At 35.7% G+C, this 15230-nt stretch overlaps 1 non-coding gene across 1 annotated transcript; it reads left to right on the top strand.

The window, feature by feature from the left end:
* Window positions 1-5746: 5746 nt before the first annotated feature.
* On the top strand, window positions 5747-5808 carry LOC115832010. Its single transcript, XR_004027485.1, has one exon. It is a non-coding gene; the product is annotated as a U7 small nuclear RNA (small nuclear RNA).
* The last annotated feature ends 9422 nt before the right edge of the window (window positions 5809-15230 follow it).

Genomic DNA, 15230 nt, shown 5'->3' with positions numbered 1-15230 from the left:
TGCTACTTTACATCACCAGTTAAGCAAAATGGATAAGTGATTCAATATGGTTAATTGAGACCTAACGGTGGGGAGGAAATAGTAAATAGAGGTAAGCAGATTATGCATAGGACACTAGGGTTAACAAACAATAGAAATCTGTATGATGCTTGGACAACTAATTCTTGCAAGCATGATGAATTTCCCAAGAACCTGGAATGGAAAACTGAAGATGGGAAGTATGGTAATGTCTACAGAAAAAAATCAGATTTTTCTGCACCACCAGTCCACTAACCTCTAATACTCAGGGTTTTGTCTCTTATGAAACTTTGTGTGCTTTCCTGTAAGGAATATGGGCAGAAAGCACTCCTTGCTTTTATGTTTTGTTTTTGTGTTTTACAGAGCATAGTGACCTCTCATAAACTAGCAACAAAGTTAAAGTTAAATGTATTTATTTTATTTTATTTAAGATTCAGGGGTACACATGCAGATGTGTTATATGGGTATATTGCATGATGCTGAGGTTTGGGGTACAGGTGGTCCCGTCACCCAGGTAGTGAGCATGGTATGGAATAGGTAGTTTTTAGCTAATTCCTCCCTCCTCTCCTCCCCCGTCTAGTAGTCCCCAGTGTTCATTGCTTCCATCTTTATGTTTATTCATATTCAATGTTTAGCTCCCACTTGTAAATGAGAACATGTGGTATTTGTTTCTGTGCTAATTTGCTTAGGATAATGGCCTCCAGCTGTGTGCATTTTGCTGCGAAGGACAGGGTTTTATTACTTTTATGGTTGTGTAGTATTCCGTGATGTACATATACCACATTTCCTTTATCCAGTCGACCACTGTTGGGCACCTAGGTTGATTCTATGTCTTTACTATTATGAACAACCCTGCAATGAACATATGAGTGCATGTGTCTTCTTTGGTAGAGTGATTTATTTTCCTTTGGATATGTATCCAGTAATGAGATTGCTGTGTCAAATGGAAGTTTGTGTTAAGTTCTTTGAGAAATCTTCAAACTGCTTTCTACAGTGACTCAACTAATTTACATTCTGACCAACAGTGTTGAAGCACTCCCTTTTCTCTCTATATCCTCTATAGCATCTGTTGTTCTTTGTCTTTTTAATAATCACCATCTGTCTGGTATAAGATGGCATTTCGTTGTGGTTTTGATTTGCATTTCTCTGATGATTAGTGACGTTGAGCAGTTTTTTCATATATTTGTTGGCCATTGGTACATCTTCTTTTGAGAAGTGTTTGTTCATGGCATTTGCCCGTTTTTTAATTAGATTGTTTTTTTACTCGTTGATTGCTTTAAGTTCCTTGTAGATTTGGGATATTAGAACTTTATCAGATGCATAATTTATAAATATTTTCTCCAATTCTTTGGGCAACGTGTGTACTCCATTTATGATTTCTTTTTTGTGCAAAAGCTCTTTAGTTCAATTAAGTCCCTATATTAGTCCCTTCTCACACTGCTATAAAGAATGGCCCAAGACTGGTTAATTCACAGGCCCAAGACTGGTTATTCACAGATGTGAGCCACCGTGCCCAGTCACAATAACATTTTATATTTAACTTTTACCCTAAAAGTACCTAATATTAATTTTAGTATTTGAATTTTTGTCCATTCTATAGGCTCTTCTGTATGTTCAATCATAATCATCAGTTCTAGTTCCATTGCTATCTGCATATCTTTTGTATTTTTTTTACCCAATTTCTTCACATTGGCTAGGCCCTCTGGTAAAATGTTGGATAAAAATAGTAAGACTAATCATCTTTTTTGTTCCTGAATTTAAAGTAGAAGCTTTCAGTTTTTTTTTATCATCAGCTATAGATTACTCATAAATTATCTTTTGTTTTTTTAACACAAGGTCTTGCTCCGTCTCCCAGGCTGGAGTGCAGCAGTGCTATCTTGGCTCACTGCAACCTCCATCTTCCAGGTTCAAGCCATTCTCCCACCTCAGCCTCCTGAGTAGCTTGGACTACACGTGCATGCCACCATGCCTGGAATTTTTTTGTGTGATTTTTAGTAGAGATGTGGCTTTGCTGTGTTGGCCAGGCTGGTCTGGAACTCCTGACCTCGGATGATCTGCTCTCCTCAGCCTCTCAAAGTGCTGAGATTACAGGCATGAGCCACCGTGCCCAGCCATAATTATCTTTTTTTAGATTGAGAAACTTTTCTTGAATTCTTAGTTTGCTGCAAGTTGTTATTATGAATGTGTGCTGAATTTTGTGAAATTTCTTTTTTGTACATAATTATATGCTCTTTTTATGCTTTTAATCTGTTATATAGTAAAATAATTAAATGAGTTGTGAATGTTAAATCTACCTTGCATTCCTGACATAAGCCAACACATTTAAAAATTTACATTGTTGGTTACTGGATTTCCTTGCATATTTAAAAAAAAGTATTTGCTTCTCTTCTGTCACACAGTTAAGTTCTTGGAGTAAGGTGGATTCTTTTGATGCTTGATTTTGAGTTTTTAGGGCAAGCCCAGAGAAGTCTTCAGTCCATGACTAATTTTGCCCCACTGACAAGGTGAAATTCTGATGATTCTGTTCATTCCCTTTACAAATATTCTATTGTTCCAATTACAAATTGCTTTTTTCTGCTAGCTTGTGAGATCATTATCTATTTTCCAACTAGTGTCTTTCTACTCCCTTCTAGTGGTTCTTTCTGCATATACTATTCACATAACAGCTTAGATCAGTACTCAGACGAAGACATGAAATGACCTTTCTGTAGAATATGATGATTTGCGAGATGTGATAGCTTAGATTAGGACAAAGTAGCATAAGGTATCAGGCCGAAAAAAAAAAAAAGACTTATATTTGGAAAGGTTATATATTTAATTCTATTTTATGCTAATTGTAAATATGTATTTAACTTCTGGGTATACTTTCCTGGTTAATATCGAAAGACCACAATACCATGTAATGACTAAGAATCAACTATTATTTGAAGTCATTATCAACAATGTATTGTCCTCCATCAGATATATAAACAAATATTTATTCCAACCTAGTAATTTTTCAGATTTGATTTTAATGATTATACTAGAATATCTTGATATGATTATGCTAAAAATTACTGTTGTGTACATGAATAATTGTTCTCATTACATTTAAGAAAAATATTCTCTTTCCCAGAAGAAGATTTGAAATAATTCAGTAAGCTATAGGAATTTTCAATATATGCTAGCCAATTCTCATAATGCTAACTGACATTTATTGAGCTCTTACTCTGTGCAAAGAACTTGGCACATATTATTGTGTTGAGATGGAAAGACTCTTGATGTTGACACAAACTATTTGTCAATTTCTTTTTGTCAATAAAAAAATTCACACACATATTCTAAGCATTTGTTTACTTATCTACAAAGTGGGAGAAATGACATTCCAGACAATCTGACCAGATACAACATGTAAAAACCCCTTTAAAACCTTATGGTACAATATTATCCTTAAGGATATCATTGCGATATGCATATTCCCTTTGACATTCAAAATATATTCAATGATATTTTTCATTATTTCATAACATATTATTCGTATATATTTCTTTAAATGTTTGTGTATGTGTATGCACATACATATGTGTGTGTGTGTACACATAAAATATATATATATGTTTGTTTGTGTATATTTTTTGGAGACAGTATCTTATTCTGTCACCAAGGCTAATGTGCAGTGGTACAATCAGAGCTTACTGCAGCCCTTGACTCCTGAGATCAAGCAATGTTCATAGCTCAGTCTCCTAAGTAGCTAGGAGTACAGGTGCGTGCCACCACACCCAACTAATTAAAAAAGAAATTGTAGAAATACAGTCTTGCCATGTTGCCCAGGCCGATCTTGAACTCCTGGCCTCAAGTAGTCCTGCAGCCTCAGTATAATTTCTTAACATATACTTCCAACTGGTTTTTAAAAATAGAAACAATAGCCAGCCTTTTCTCGAAGACTGACTTTTATGTAAACTCCTCCTTTCATATATAGACATTCATGCACATTGTATTGCTCATAACTGTACCAGAATTCAATAAATATGAGGGTAGATCTCATTTTAATGTGATAACAGTCATAATTTGTCCATTTTGCACTTAGCAGTTTGCTCTTGTTCCAGTCTCCAAAATTCATATTTAAAAATATTGTTTAGCTCAATTAAATAGAATTTCCAGTTTTTCAAACATTTCTTGTGTGCCAGCAGTAGAATGACAGTGTCTTGCATTGCTCAAAAAATTACCTTAAATTCAAAGATCAACCCCCATGAGCTTAATTTTATCAAAGAAGAAATGTCTTGTCAAATACTGTCCCAACCAACATATTCAGTAGCTTTCAAAGTATGTTTGACATTGAGGACTGAAAAACAACATAGGAGTCAGAGAAACAAACATCGATGGCCTGTCAAATTTTCTGTAGACATGATGCTATTATCAAGGCACATCAGGATAAAATAAAATGACCTAGCTGACCACAGGCTTACAAATGTCCTGTGAAGGAAAGAAAAACGGTGAATCAAAAGGTAGCTTTGTTGCATGTCCCCCCAGGCCCTTTTATTGACAAGAATGACAATGGTCCCAAGATGCACCATTATCTATGACCAGCAAGCAGACATCAAATGCTCCTGAGCTGTATCTGTCAGAATAGAAAATTCTGCTCAAAACAGACAGGGCTTGTTACATTTTGTTCGGCTAAGGTTTGTCAAAAGCCAGGGTCACTTGTATTGCTCTGCCCTGAAGGGGAATTGTAAAAGGAGAGAAGTACATGATTTCTCAATGTTTCTTCTGCAAGGAGACTTTGAGTCTGGTTGACCAAATGTTTTGAAAGTCAAGTCATGACTCAAAGGAAGTAGAAAGCAAAGTTAATAGTCTGTCATTTATCTACTTAGAAATGAGGTTCACATGCTAAAAGTTTAGAGTTTTAGTAGATTCCTATAATTAGGAAAAATTTTTTGCTATGTGTGATTTGTTTTTACAAATTAAAAAAGGAAAATACTATGGCTATTGAAGTTGGAGAGAACAAGTTACTGTGTTCTGGCCAAGTATTATGTGCTATGGCATTATGGAGTTTATTACAGTCTGAAATATTTACACTGGTAAGATATTTCTCTAATTTGCTTCTTTTTGACCAAAGAGAGATTTTATACACAAATGTCCAGCCTCTGACAATTAAGTAAACTCACTAACTTGTGGAAACATCTGTTAACCACTCTACGAGAAAATGCAATTTGAGAGTATTTCTGTAATTGATTCATTAAAAAAAACACACAATTTTTTTTTCTCCTTTAATAAATTTGAGGGTAAAAATGAAGCCATCACAAAGACAGCATTTGTGAACAAAGGGATTATTTTTCCCTTCTTTCCTTCCCTTATCTTTTACCCCCTCCACTCCTGTCCCCTCTGTTCTTCTCTTTGCTGTTGTACTTCTCAATTTGTAGCTTAGCATTCTTTCCTATGCCCAGAGACAAATCTAATTCTGATCAAACTTGTTATAAGTTGTCTTGCAAAAAACGTTATCACATTTGGTAATCCTACACTTTTGTAATTTAAAAACATAGAGTTTGCAAACTCATGGTCATGATTGCTTTGTTTGTCCCACACGATCTTTTTCCAAAGTCTATTTTACTTACCATCTTTAAAAAACAAGAGAGTTCAGAAAATAATTTTAAATTCCAGATTTCTAGGAAAAAAAAAGAGGGAGGAGGCTAATTTGGCAGTGCATAGTTTGAATTTCTACTTAACAATATTCTTCCACAGCACAGGAGCTAAGTGTCATAGCTCTTTTAGAATTTGTTTAGCAGGCTTTCTGGTTTTTACTGCAAAGCCCCTTAAAAAACAACAAACAAACAATCAAACAAGGAAAAACCAGAGGCTGTTGAACCTTTTAGTCAGAACATATAATCTCCAATGTATCATAGTTTCCACAAGGTTTACTTCTCTTACTCATCCCCAGGGGTTTGAATTGTGAGTTCTGCTTAAATTCAATTAATGGATTAAACTGATCAACTATTTTTCTTATCAATATAACTGTATAATTCTAGCTAATAACTTACTGTTCAGAATATAATTACTCAATTGTTTCATGAGTGGGAATTCCATCTCCATCACTAGGCTGTGAGCTTTGCCAGGAGCTAGAGCGTATTTTAGACATTGTTCACTATTCATACTCCTGCAGTAGTGCCTGGCACAGTGTGATGTTCAGTGAGTGCTTGTGCAGAAAGAAAAGAAGGTAGGAAGGAAAAAGAAAGGAAGGTAACATTTTGAATTAAAAAATGAATCTTTCATTGTTTCCATTTCCAATAGTACCAATCATGCTGTGGACACTTAAGAATCTTCACTCAACTGGCCAAACGGAAAAAAAAACATGGGCTTTAGAATTATGTACCACCTTGCCAACATTACAGTGAAGCTCACATGAGATCCTGTAAGTATTTGTCCACTTAATTCTAGAAAAGCTTCAGGATAATGATTGGTAACACATGTTTTTCTTGATGGTACTTTATTTCCAATAATGTGCCAGGTCATCCGTCAGACTTAACCATTTCTCAAGTGTACTGCAAAAAATACTATCCCACCCTAACCTTAAGGAAGGAAAATGTTTCTGTGGTGAAATAAAACTTCCTCATGACTTAGTATACCTTTTAATTACTGATGACTTTGAAAATTTCTATACCCAATATTTCATTTTTATTTCTAGAAAAAAAAGTACCAGATTTAGAGTCAGCAGCCCTTCAGTTCAAGTCCTAAATCTGCCATTTATTCGCAGTACAGTCATACAGTCAACAATCACTTAACCCTAATATACCTCATTATTTCTATCAGTAAAATGGAGTCAAAAACACTTCCATCACTTACACCACAGTACTGTAAAAGCTCAATCATAAGTTCCATGCAAAAAATGTAAACAAGTTTTTAAAAAATCTATAGATATGACTTAGATAAGAAACATAAAATTTGAGAGCCAGCTCCTGCCTTTATAATAAACTATACAATTCAATCTTTTCTGTCTCACCCAACTTGACAATGACAATTGACTTAACCAGCCAATTAATCTGATTACCAATTTGACTGAATTAAGCAATTAATTCCGTAACAGAGTCAAACAATTGATCAGTTCGTGTTAGCAGAGAAATTCAAAGTATTAAAAATGGTGGTTAAGGATAAACTACAGTAATTTTCTCGTTAATTTATTTCTAATTTGAGACTTCTTGTGCTCAAGTAAAATTGTACTGTGTCCCTGATGAAGTACAAAAGTTCCTCTGGGTACACAGAAATTCTAATCACACAATAGCAACGTTGTCCAATAGTCTCAGTAATGATTTCTCTCACTTTACCCTGACACACCTTTGAAATTTCTATTCAATTCTCTTGAGCAAAATTAGATAACTGACTCTATGAAACTTTTAAAGACCTTTCCAGTGGAACACTCTATTCACATTACTCGATTCATTATTACAGTCTTTTATTGATTACACCCTAATTATCTATTTATATGGTCACCTATGATAAAATTGTGAGCACATTAAACACAGACTGTGTTGTCTTCATGTTGGAACAAAAAATCTAGCATAGCATCTGAATTTTTCCTGGATTCAGTAAACATTTGTTTAAAAAGGAATGTAAGAGTTATTGTACTACTAATCAACAGACAAAATCAATTTCTGAACAAAGAGAGGAAATAGAATACGTGAAGGAGGATGATGTGTTGGGGCTTTAATTGAGTTCTCTTCCCTTCTCCCCATTCAATGTCCTCTTAGAGTGTCTTTGAGTGTCCTGCTTAGAGAGTATTTAGACAGTACATTTCCCTTCTGCCTACCTTAGAGATAGTTAATTTTTTAATGTATTTTCCTCAGAAATGCTTGAAACTAGAAGAGGCTGAGAGCTAGGATTTAGATGATGTGAATATAGACTGCTGGAATAGAGGCTATAGCAAAGCTGGGAATCACACCAACAAATGGTTGCACACTATTGAAACTGGCCCAATTGTCTCATACAAATAATATTTATGGTTTTCTGAATAGACATATAAATTGACCTTCCCTTGTTTTAAAACTTGAGACTTTCATTTGTCTCGTCTGACTTCCTCGGGAAACTGCCCTCAGTGAAGAAACTAAAGCTCATCAGATTACTGTGTCCAGAAAGTGAGACACCAGCCCCCGCCCATCCATCATGACTGCTTCCTTACCACTCCCTAATTCCTGCTTTTCCACCTTTCCTGCTATATAAACCCCACCATTTTAGTTGGGTGGAAGATGGATTTGCTACTTTATCTCCTGTTATCTTTGGATGCAGCACCAGATTAAAGCCTTCTTCCCTGACAGTACTCCTTGTCTCAGTGATTGGCATTCATGCCACAAGCAGTAGGACCTATACTGAACCCCTGGAGTTTTGGTGACATTATGATTACCAGGATAAGAGACAGCAGCTACTAATGAAACATAAATCAGTGTGGCTGAAGATGTCATGCAAAGAAATGGTCTTTTGCTCAATCCAGGTGAAAGGTAAGCTTCTAGAAGCTTAACTGCCCAAAGGGAGAATGGAGGAAGGAGAGAGAAAGAATATTTGATTGGTTGAGTTTAAAAATCTCAATAAACTAAATTTAATAGTAGGAGTAATTTCATAAACTTGAATTAAAAGTTGAAAATTTTCAGCTTCTCATTGAAATGAGAACGTCAAGAAAACCTTCACCTACATATATATAAAGTTATATCTCTTTTTATACTCAGGCCTGTGTGTTACTAAGACTACACTATTTAAATTGACGACTATGCTTTGTGTATAGTTTGGACTTGAAAGGAATTTGATGAGGTTTTGAGAATAATAGCAATAGATATTTGGTAGAAAATAACAATAGTTTTCACTAACTTGGACAATCTAGCCTACATTATTCTCTTAAAAATTGATTAATAGTTTGTGCTGTTTTATCACTCATGATTAAAAAGTTATAATGTTATAATAATTACTGAGAATATGGCGTGTTTTTGTTTGGGGTATTTTTGAGGAAACAAATTCTTTGCTTTTGGTTTATTTAAAAATTCACATATATCTCAAGTCTACGCTTAGATTGGGTAACTTGCAAACGGTGAGCCTTGAGCAAGTTGGTCAACAGGTCTGAGCTACCTTGCTTCTTTAGTTTGTGTGTTGGGGACAAATACATTTGTCCTAGTTTTCTGAATCATTGAAAGGCTCAAAAGTATTAATATATAGAGAAGTGCATTGAAAACAAAAAAGCTCTACAGGTTATTGTTTTATCACTATGTTGTACTAATATTTCTAAACATTTTCAAAGATACCTTTTATTTTTCATTACAAGCAAGTACTTCTTAATCATTTATTAACTACAATCACTGGACTATGTAAATGGGTCTGCTCCCTTGTGACATCTAATTAGATATTCATGATTTGCAAGATACTTTACTGTTCAATGTATACAATTGAAAGAAAAGATTATCTAAAATATAGGCTCACTTAATTTGTATACAATTTCAAAGTACATCATAAGCAAACTTGCCTTGAGAACTATTTTAAGGGTAAATATAATTTTAATTTCCACTGCTCCTTATTCCTAAAACAACAACAAAATACTAGATATTCAGGATTGGGGAACCTCCTGGATGGAAAATTGACTTTCTAAATCCTAGAAAGTTAAAATAAGCATAATCTAGGCGTTAAGAAACCCTGAAGGAGGCTATAGAAGGACTCGTTTACTGAGAATCCTCAGTAATTACGTTCAGTTTTAGCCAAGGTTTTGTAGCCACCTTTTTTTCTTTACCTGTTTACATTGTCTACAAGGTGGTAACAGCTAAAATATTCATAGGCACTGAGTTTATCATATAACTATTATTTAAATGAAAAGTAAGATGTAAAACATTTGTCAAAATGCCAGTAACATTTTCACAGGAGAATTTGACATGTGACCTCAGTCATTATCCTTGTGTATCCAGAAGAGTAACCTGTTTTCTCTCTTCCATTCTCAATCCCAAGAAGCCAAGTGAAAACAACTGCTATTGCAAAAGCTAATCCAAAAATACAAGAATTCATGTTGCATGCTTATTAAATTTATTTTGAATACAAGAAAGGTGAATCCAAATAGATGGCTTTTCTTTTAAATATGTAATTCTAGAAACTTATAGTAGGAAGTTCATGAGAAACTCATGAAATTTCAAAGAGTATCAAGATGGACTGAGGGCAGAAGATGGGTTGTGTTTAGGGACATTTGCTGATTGTTTTTGCACTTACTTGCTGTACCAATATTTCTATGTCTATAGTATAAGCTGAATCTAACCAAGCTAGAATCAGGAAATCATGATCCTCACCTCAGCAGCTGCCAGCCAGAAATACTTTGAGGAAAAAGGATTTTCCTTTTTACTGCTGAGAAAAGAAAATAAATGTGGAATAAGGGGCACTATAAACCATTCTAACTGTGATCCCATAACTTACTTTTTGCCAAGATATATGAAGTCATTTATTTCTCCTTTCTACTATTTGGTTTGAATTTACCTATTGAGCAGTTTGTAGAAATGCAATAACTATAAACATTGTTCTGAAGGAAGAAAACTTATTTAAAGTGCAAATTAAAAGAGTTTCTGGTGTGTTGGAGTTAAACTGCAGGATGTCATTAATCTTCCAGTAGAGTAGATTTTAGTACAAAGCACTAGTGAAATTCTTCATACTGTAATTTATCTTTTGTTCCATTAAAATAGGAGGTATTTTAAAGCTTTGATTATAAACATTCTATAATTCTTTTAGCCAATTTGGAAAAAAGATTAAAAAGATTATGGTTTCTTGTGGTCTCTTGGGACGCTTTGTTTCTGGGATTTGTTATACAGTTATAAATGAAATGGTAGAAGATAATATGCATGAGATCAATTTCATCTTACAAGACATATCTAAAAATGAATAATAAAGGTAATTGCTGTTATAGTGAATTGTCCAATCATTTATCCTGTAAATTTTATATATATATATATATTTTTTAATTATAATTTTTTATTATTATACGTTAAGTTTTGGGGAACATGTGCACAACATGCAGGTTTGTTACATATGTATACATGTGCCATGTTGGTGTGCTGCACCCATTAACTAGTCATTTCGCATTAGGTATATCTCCTAATGCTATCCCTCCCCCCTCCCCCGACCCCACAACAGTCCCAGGTGTGTGATGTTCCCCTTCCTGTGTCCATGTGTTCTCATTGTTCAATTCCCACCTATGAGTGAGAACATGTGGTATTTGGTTTTTCGTCCTTGCAATAGTTTGCTGAGAATGATAGTTTCCAGCTTCATCCATGTCCCTACAAAGGACATGAACTCATCATTTTTTATGGCTTCATAGTATTCCACGGTGTATATGGGCCACATTTTCTTAATCCAGTTTATCATTGTTGGACATTTGGGTTGGTTCCAAGTCTTTGCTATTGTGAATAGTGCCACAATAAACATATATGTGCATGTGTCTTTATAGCAGCATGATTTAAAATCCTTTGGGTATATACCCAGTAATGGGATGGCTGGGTCAAATGGTATTTCTAGTTCTAGATCTCTGAGGAATTGCCACACTGACTTCCACAGTGGTTGAACTAGTTTACAGTCCCACCAACAGTGTGAAACTGTTCCTATTTCTCCACATCCTCTCCAGCACTTGTTGTTTCCGGACTTTTTAATAATACTTTAAGTTCTAGGGTACATGTGAACAACCTGCAAGTTTGTTACATACATATACATCTTCCATGTTGGTGTGCTGCACCCATTAACTCGTCATTTACATTAGGTATATCTCCTAATGCTATCCGTCCCCCCTGCCCCTACCCCACAACAGGCCCTGGTGTGTAACGTTCCCCTTCCTGTGTCCATGAGTTCTCATTGTTCAATTCCCACCTATGAGTGAGAACATGCGGTGTTTGGTTTTTTGTCCTTGCAATAGTTTGCCGACAATGATGGTTTCCAACTTCATCCATGTCCCCACAAAGGACATCAACTCATCCTTTTTTATGGCTGCATAGTATTCCATGGTGTATATGGGCCACATTTTCTTAATCCAGTCTATCATTGTTGGACATTTGGGTTGGTTCCAAGTCTTTGCTATTGTGAATCATGCTGCAATAAACATACGTGTGCATGTGTCTTTATAGCAGCATGATTTATATTCCTTTGGGTATATACCCAGTAATGGGATGGCTGGGTCAAATGGTATTTCTAGTTCTAGATCCCTGAGGAATTGCCACACTGACTTCCACAATGGTTGAACTAGTTTACAGTCCCACCAACAGTGTAGAAGTGTTCCTATTTCTCCACATCCTCTCCAGGAAACCTGTTGACTCCTGACTTTTTAATGATCACCATTCTAACTGGTGTGAGATGGTATCTCATTGTGGTTTTGATTTGCATTTCTCTGATGGCCGGTGATGATGAGCATTTTTTCATGTGTCTGTTGGCTGCATAAATGTCTTCTTTTGAGAAGTGTCTGTTCATATCCTTTGCCCACTTAATGATGGGGGTGTTTTTTTCTTGTAAATTTGTTTGAGTTCATTGTAGATTCTGGATATTAGCCCTTTGTCAGATGAGTAGGTTGTGAAAATTTTCTCCCATTCTGTAGGTTGCCTGTTCACTCTGATGGTAGTTTCTTTTGCTGTGCAGAAGCTCTTTAGTTTAATTAGATCCCATTTGTCAATTTTGGCTTTTGTTGCCATTGCTTTTGGTGTTTTAGACATGAAGTCCTTGCCCATGCCTATATCCTGAATGGTATTGCCTAGGTTTTCTTCTAGGGTTTTTATCGTTTTAGTTCTAACATTTAAGTCTTTAATCCATCTTGAATTAATTTTTGTATAAGGTGTAAGGAAGGGATCCAGTTTTGGCTTTCTACATATGGCTAGCCAGTTTTCCCAGCACCATTTTGTTAAATAGGGAATCCTTTCCTCATTTCTTGTTTTTGTCAGGTTTGTCAAAGATCAGATATTTGTAGATGTGTGGTATTATTTCTGAGGGCTCTATTCTGTTCCATTGGTTCCTATCTCTGTTTTGGTACCAGTACCATGCTGTTTTGGTTACTGTAGCCTTGTAGTGTAGTTTGAAGTCAGGTAGCATGATGCCTCCAGCTTTGTTCTTTTGGCTTAGGATTGACTTGGCAATGCGAGCTCTTTTTTGGTTCCATATGAACTTTAAACTAGTTTTTTCCAATTCTGTGAAGAAAGTCATTGGTAGCTTGAAGGTGATGACATTGAATCTATAAATTACCTTGGGCAGTATGGCCATTTTCACGATATTGATTCTTCCTATCTATGAGCATGGAATGTTCTTCCATTTGTTTGTGTCCTCTTTTATTTCGTTGAGCAGTGGTTTGCAGTGCTCCTTGAAGAGGTCCTTCACATCCCTTGTGTCCAGGACCTGATGAATTCACAGCCGAATTCTACCAGAGGTACAAGGAGGAGCTGGTACCATTCCTTCTGAAACTTTTCCAATCAATAGAAAAAGAGGGAATCCTCTCTAACACATTTTATGAGGCCAGCATCATCCTGATACCAAAGCCTGGCAGAGACACAACAAAAAAAGAGAATTTTAGACCAATATCCCTGATGAACATCAATGCAAAAATCCTCTATAAAATACTGGCAAACTGAATCCAGCAGCACATCAAAAAGCTTATCCACCATGTTCAAGTGGGCTTCATCCCTGGGATGCAAGGCTGGTTAAACATATGCAAATCAATAAACGTAATCCAGCATATAAACAGAACCAAAGACAAAAACTACATGATTATCTCAATAGATGCAGAAAAGGCCTTCGAGAAAATTCAATAGCCCTTCATGCTAAAAACTCACGATAAATTAGGTATTTATGGGACCTATCTAAAAATAAAAAGAGCTATTTATGACAAACCCACAGCAAATATCATACTGAATGGGCAAAAACTGGAAGTATTCCCTTTGAAAACTGGCACAAGACAGGGATGCCCTCTCTCACCGCTCCTATTCAACATAGTGTTGGAACTTCCGGCCAATCAGGCAGAAGAAAGAAATAAAAGGTATTCAATTAGGAAAAGAGGAAGTCAAATTGTCCCTGTTTGAAGATGACATGATTGTATATCTAGAAAACCCCATCGTCTCAGCCCAAAATCTCCTTAAGCTGTTAAGTAACTGCAGCAAAGTCTCAGGATACAAAATCAATGTGCAAAAATCACAGGCATTCTTATACACCAATAACAGACAAACAGCGATCCAAATCATGAGTGTACTCCCATTCACAATTGCTTCAAAGAGAATAAAATACCTAGGTATCCTGTAAATATTTATTAAGTACCTATTGTACTCTAGGGGATATTTGGGGACTTCACTTCATAGAAAAATTGACAAAGCCTGGGTTCTCTTCAGAAAGTAAAATCTGAGAAAAGGGCATGTACGCAGGCAGTTTATTTTAGAAAGAGACCCCAAGGAAGGAGGTGAAGCCAATACAAGATTCCATTACCAATGAGTTGTCATCATGAGCAACTGCAGTTTGATTATGCTGAGGACACTTTGAGTTACTGTGTCAAATAAGGTTTAGAAGGTTCATGGAATGGAAAATAGAGCTTTTATCCACCAGAAACCATCCCCTATTAGTCAAAAGTTGCCCTATCAGATGTTAACTCTCTCAGAATCCTAGGTTTGCCCAGGGATCAGAATATCCGAGTAAGTTTCCATACAACTGTGTCATTGAAGCCCAGGAGAGAAGATTTAACTGTTGAGGAAATTCTGGCAATAAAAGGGGGCAAAGAGTCTATTGATTATGTAAGCATGTTGCAAAAGATCAGGGAATGTATCATTCATATTAGTAAATCTATTTACTTATTTGTTCACGATGTTTATTGAGTGCTTATTATGTGCCAGAGACTGTTTTATACATGGTGTTATAGCAGTAAGCTAAACGGAACGTGATCTCTACTTTCATGGAGTTAAGGAAAGCAGGAGAAAGGAAAAAAATAAAGAAAATGATAGTTTATAAGATTATAATAGAGCAGAGTGGAAGAGGGAGCCCTGCAAACTTCTGAAAACGTATCATGTGTAACCTAATTAATAAGTTCACAAGTTCTGGTGTGAGGTGTCCAGAGTATTCGAGGAACAAATAACAAAGAACAGAGAAAATGTTGGGATGCCTTGAAAGACCTTTGACTTTTTTCCTACATAAGATGAGAAGCCACCAAAGCGTTTAGGGCAGCGATGTACATAATGTGGGTTATATCACAGAACGATGATACTGTCTGTGGCACTGAGAATAAA

This window comes from Nomascus leucogenys, chromosome 20 (genome assembly GCF_006542625.1).
Source record: "Nomascus leucogenys isolate Asia chromosome 20, Asia_NLE_v1, whole genome shotgun sequence".
Lineage (NCBI taxonomy): Eukaryota > Metazoa > Chordata > Mammalia > Primates > Hylobatidae > Nomascus > Nomascus leucogenys.
Note: the sequence above shows the minus strand (reverse complement) of the source record. Positions and strands in the feature narration are given on the sequence as shown.